Raw genomic sequence first — 6,000 nt, 5'->3', positions numbered from 1 at the left:
CGGTTGGGTGGTTTGAGCCGGGAGAGGCTCGGTTGTTGGGTACAGATTTAGTTCCGGATGCCTTGGACAAGGTTAAGATCATTCAGGATAGGCTTCGCACAGCTCAGTCAAGGCAAAAGAGTTATGCCGGCCGCAAGGTTTGTGATGTGGCATTCATGGTCGAAGAGCGAGTGTTGCTTCGGGTGTCGCCCATGAAGGGCGTGATGAGATTTGGAAAGAAGGGCAAGCTAAGCCCTAGGTTCATCGGCCCTTTTGAGATCCTTGATCGAGTGGGAGAGATGGCTTACAGACTTGCATTGCCACCGAGTTTATCAGTTGTGCATCCAGTGTTCATGTGTCCATGCTTCGGAAGTATCATGACGATCCATCCCACGTGTTAGACTTCAGCACTGTCCAGTTACACAAAGACTTGACCTATGAGGAGGATCCGGTAGCTATTCTAGACCAGCAGGTTCGTCAGTTGAGAACGAAAATTTTCCGTTCAGTTCGTGTGCAGTGGAGAGGTCAGCCCATTGAGACAGCGACCTGGGAATTCGAGTCCGATATGCGGAGCCGATATCCCCATCTTTTCACCGACTCAGGTACTTTTCTATGTTCGTTCGAGGACGAACTGTTGTTTTAAAGGTGGAGAATGTGATGACCCGAAAGGTCATCTCTTGTTTTAGAAGTCACATTTGTGTTCCGAGGCCTTAAAACCTCTTTCTATCTCACCTCGATTTGCATGCACAATCCGGGCATATATTCGAAAAGCCTTTATGTGTGAATTTGAGAAAAATGCCAAAATGTGCCTTAAAAATTAAATTAAGTTGACTTCGGTCAACATTTTGGGTAAACGGACCCGGACCCGTGATTTGACGATCCCGGAGGGTCCGTAGGAAATATGGGACTCGGACGTACGCCCGGAATCGAATTTTGAGGTCCCTATCCCGAGAAAAGAACTTTTAAAGAAACTTATTTGCTGGAAAATATAAAGACTTTTGGAAATGAAATAGTGTGTCTTCTTGATGGTATCGGGCCCGTATTTTGGTTTCGGAGCTCGGTACAGGTTTAAAATAATATTTAAGTCGAATCTGTGAAATTTGGTAAGAATCGGTGTTGATTTGATATAAATCGGACCCTCGGTTGTGAAAATAGTAACTTTAGGTGTTCTTGAGAATTTCATTGATTTTGATGCTAAATTCGTTGTTTAAGATGTTATTTTGGTGATTTGATCGCACGAGCAAGTCCATATGATATTTTTAGACTTGTATGCATGTTTGGTTTGGAGCCCCGAGGGCTCGGGTGAGTTTTGGATAGGCCATGGAGTGTTTTGAGACTTAAGGCAATTGCTGGTGTGATTGCAGGTCTAAAGACTTCGCAATTGCGAAGTCTGGCTCGCAAATGCGAGCACCGCAATTGCGAAGGTTTATCGCAATTGCGAAGACTGGGCCGGGCAGGGGACCTTCGCAAATGCGACATGCACAGTAGCCGCAATTGCGAACAATGTTCGCATTTGCGAAGGCAACAGGCTAGGCCAACCTTCGCATTTGCGAAGCATTAGCCGCATTTGCGAATTTGTCATCGCAAATGCGATAACTGCGACTGTGTAAATTATAACATAGACGGGATTTTCATCATTTTTCAAATTCTCTCAAACCCTAAGCTCTCATAGGAAATTTTCCAAAGAAAAGTTCTTCCCCAAATCATAGGTAAACAACTTCTAACTCATTTCTCTCAATCTACTTCATCTTTTTACAAGATTTCATCACAAAATCTAGGGATTTTCATGGCAAATTGGGTATTTTTGGGTGAACATTGGGAATTTCGAAATTTGGGGAATTGGACCTCAAATTAAGGCCGTATTCCAAAACCAATTGCATATCCGATCTCGGGGGTGAATGGATAATCGGGTTTTGGTCCGAACGTCGAGTTTTGACCAAGCGGGCCCGGGGTCAATTTTTGACATTTTGGGGGAAATGATAGAAAACCTATAATTAAGCATTGGATTTGAATTCTTTAGCATTTATTGATGTTGTTAAGTTAATTATGGCTAGATACAAGTGAATTGGAAGCGAAATCTAAGGGGAAAGCGGTATTTGAGGCTTGAGTTTGGCGGGGGAATTCGAGGTAAGTGTTTGGCCTAACCTTAGCTTGAGGGAATAGGTGTTGTGTCTTATTTGCTACGTGTTAGTGTTGTGTACGACGTATAGGTGTAGTGACGAGTATCTATACGTCGATGTCAAGCATGCTCGTGAGTCTTATATTGTGACTGTGGTGATTCTCATTATGTACTATCCATGCTTAAATTGAAGATTATCCCTGTTGAACATGATTATGATATTTTCTTGGTATTTGACCATTGTTGAGTATTGGTTCAAGTTGAGATTCATTTTGTGAAGATAACTGTTGGAACGAGATTGGTTATAGTTGATTCTCTTACCGGTATTTGTATTTGTTTCCATTGTTGATTCCCTTGCGGGGATGTTATTGTTTCTACTGTTTGGGTGAGGAAAGAGTGATAAAGCAAGAAGGGTGATGCCGTGCACATTTACATTTATATTGATGCATATGGTGAGTAAGAGAGATAAAGCACGAAGGGTGATGCCGTGCACATTCATACTTATGCATATGGTGAGGAAAGAGTGATAATGCACGAAGGGTGATGCCGTGCACATTTACATTTATATTGATGCACATGGTGAGGAAGAGTGATAAAGCACGAAGGGTGATGTCGTGCACATTTCTATTATTGATTGCATGGTGAGGATTGAGAGTAAAAGCACGAAGGGTGATGCCGTGCATTTGTTTTCTGTTGCTGTGATTATTTGATGTTATCGGTACAAGTACCTTGATTGTTTCGTTTCCGTTATTTTTGTGTTTCCTTATTCTGGTATCCCCCATAGCATGTAGCCCCTTCCCGTAAACTTTTGATAGCTTCTATTATTGTTATCCGTCTAGATATTGTTAACTGCACAGGTTTATGATGTTGGTCTTTCTAGCCTCGTCACTACTTCGGTGAGGTTAGGCTCGGCACTTACCAGTACATGGGTCGGTTGTACTGATGCTACACTCTTCACTTTTGTACAGACCCGATACTGGATCCTACGGACCGTAGATCGAGGCTACTGCCTTCAGTCCATTGGAGACCCAAGGTAGTCCTGCCGGCGTCCGCAGGCCTTGGCGTCCCCTTCTATCTTGCTTTTATTTTGTTTTATCTATTTCTGAGAGAAATTTGTATTTTATTGTTCAGATCACTATCTGTAGTATTCATAGACAGTCCATGAAATTGTGACACCTGTTCTGGGTGGAGTTTTATTATGGATTTCGTATTAATATTAAGTTAAACGGTTAAATTTTGTTCTTCCGCATTTTGATTTCCGCTGATTTCCATATAACATCCGGTAAATTGTTAAAGATAAAGGAAAAAGGTAAAATAACCAGTAACGTTGGCTTGCCTAGCTAGTTCAATATTAGGCGTCGTCATGGTCCCGACGGTGGAAAATTGGGTAGTGGCAAATATCTGTTTGGAAAAATGTATATGAACAGATTATAAATTCTAAAGCTTCCAAGAACAAGAGGCAGCTGTGATTGGATTGCAGGTACATCTTCAATGCTAGCTCCCGCCATGTACAGCAACATCAGCATTCAAAATCTGTACGCAAGGTGCAAAAGTGTAGTATGAGTACAACTAATACCATGTACTCAATAAGTAACAAACTTAACCTTTGGGATAAAAGTAGTGACGAGCTCAATAGGTACAGTCCAATATAGAAATAACAATACAGAAATGTAGGCATGCTTTCAAGTACAACAGATAAACTCAGCACAAGTAAAATCGATCAAATCTAAATGATATGGGAAATATGACATCTCTATACCTACATGCCAATGTACATGCTGTATGTGATGCACTATAATGGATGCCTCGTGTACTCACACACTAACAGTACTCAATCACTCAGTACTGTATATGTCAATCCAGTTCGGGGAACTCCATCCCAAATATAAATAAGGCAACTCCATATATAGCAACTGCGCTCGCTGTGGGCGGTACAGACTTCGGAGGGGCTCTTTCAGCCCAAGCGCTATATAAATCCAATATGGCCTACTGCGGCACGCAGCCCGATCCCATAATAATAATAATAATAAAGCCTATAAGACCTGCTGTGGTGTGCAGCCCTAAGCCACATAAATAATATATATAAAGCCAGTATGGCATGCTGCGGCGTACAGCTCGATCCCATAAATATCCTCACAAGTGGATAAACGTGACTGAACATGAAATTTACATTTTTAAATAGTTAATTCAACAGCAATATGACCCCTGTGGGTCCCAAAAATATCGGCACGTAGCCTAAGCATGATTTTTAATACGAGTCTTAGCTCAATTTATCTACCACGTGGAGGATATGTGGATAATGACATGACTATTTTATTATGCAACTCCACAGAATCAATAAAATCACAATTTCTGTAATGCACACCCACAAGCACGTCACCTAGCATGTGTGTCACCTCCAAACACATCATATAACACGTAATTCAAAAATTTATACCTTCAGAACCAAGTTTAGAAATGTTACTTACCTCGAACAAGACAAATTCAATGCTGAGCAAGCTAATCAATGCTCCGAAAATTCCATTCCGCGCATATCATCCTCCGAATGACTTCCTATCTCCTTAATTCTAAGCCAAACGATTTGAAACTAGTCAAACAACGTGCAAATTAATCAAAATATACTCCAATGCTTAAAATTTAACAATTTATGAAAATTCCCAACTCCACTCAAAAATTTGGTAGTAGGGCCACATCTCGGAACCCAATGCAACTCTCAAAATTTGATAATCCCAACCATACTTATTACACTTAAATATGTCTCCAAATCGATATTCAGAACTGAAAAATTCATTTTATGGAATTATAGAAAATTCCTCTGATTTCTCTTGAAACATTAGTAATCTTACGCTGAAAATAAATATTAATTCATAAAATATAATCACAAGTGAGTCAAGAATGCTTACCCCAAGTTGTGTGGTGAAATTCTTCTCCAAGGTCGCCAAAACCAAGATCCAAAATCCGAAAATGGGTGAAAATATCGAATCCCCGAACTTAAAGCTGTTGCCCAGCATTTTACCCTTCGCGATCACGGAAAATTCTTTGTGATCACGAATCACAAATTTTTTCTCAGCTCAAATTACCCTTTGCGATCGCGGAAAACAGATCGCGATCGCGAAGAACAAACTGCCCCAACTCTTCTAGACAACCTCTATTATAATGGTCATAACATTTTATACAAAACTCTAAATGATAAATGGTTTAAATTTATGAAAACTAGACACCAAGGGCTACAACTTTCATTTTTGGATCATCTCTAAATTCCTTATATATTGCGAGATATAAGTTTCCAAAGTCGACCCTGTGTCGTTGAAATTTCCTTCTACGCGATCGTGAAAAGGCTTTCGCGGTCGCGATTCACAAGGCTCCAAACTGCTGTTTGCCTTTCGCGAATGCGAACAGATGTTCGCGATCGCGATGCCCACCTCTGTATCCAAAAACCAACAATTAAAAATGGCTTAGAAATGGTCTGAAACCACCCCGAAACTCACCCGAGCACCTCGGGACCTCGTCCGAACATACTAACAAGTCTCAAAACCTATCGCAGACCTACTCGAGGCCTCAACTCACGCATAACAACATCAAAATGACGAATCGAACTCAAATTAAACTTAAATAAACTTTGACTCTTTAACTTCCAAAACTTGTGCCGAACCATATCAATTCTACTCGGAATGAACTCAGATTTTGCGTACAAGTCATAAATGACGTAACGAAGCTACTGAAATTTTCGGAACCAAAACCCGAACTAGATATCCCTAACTCCCAGTCAAACTTTCCAAACAATCTTCTATTTTCCAACTTTCGCCAAAATGCGCCAAATTGTCCTACAGACTTCCAAATCCAAATCTGGACCTACGCCTAAATCCGAAATCACCATATCTGGTCAACTCTTTTAATTTAAG

This window comes from Nicotiana attenuata, unplaced genomic scaffold (assembly GCF_001879085.1).
Source record: "Nicotiana attenuata strain UT unplaced genomic scaffold, NIATTr2, whole genome shotgun sequence".
Lineage (NCBI taxonomy): Eukaryota > Viridiplantae > Streptophyta > Magnoliopsida > Solanales > Solanaceae > Nicotiana > Nicotiana attenuata.
The sequence above is the reverse complement of the archived record's forward strand: the minus strand, read 5'-3'. Positions refer to the sequence as shown.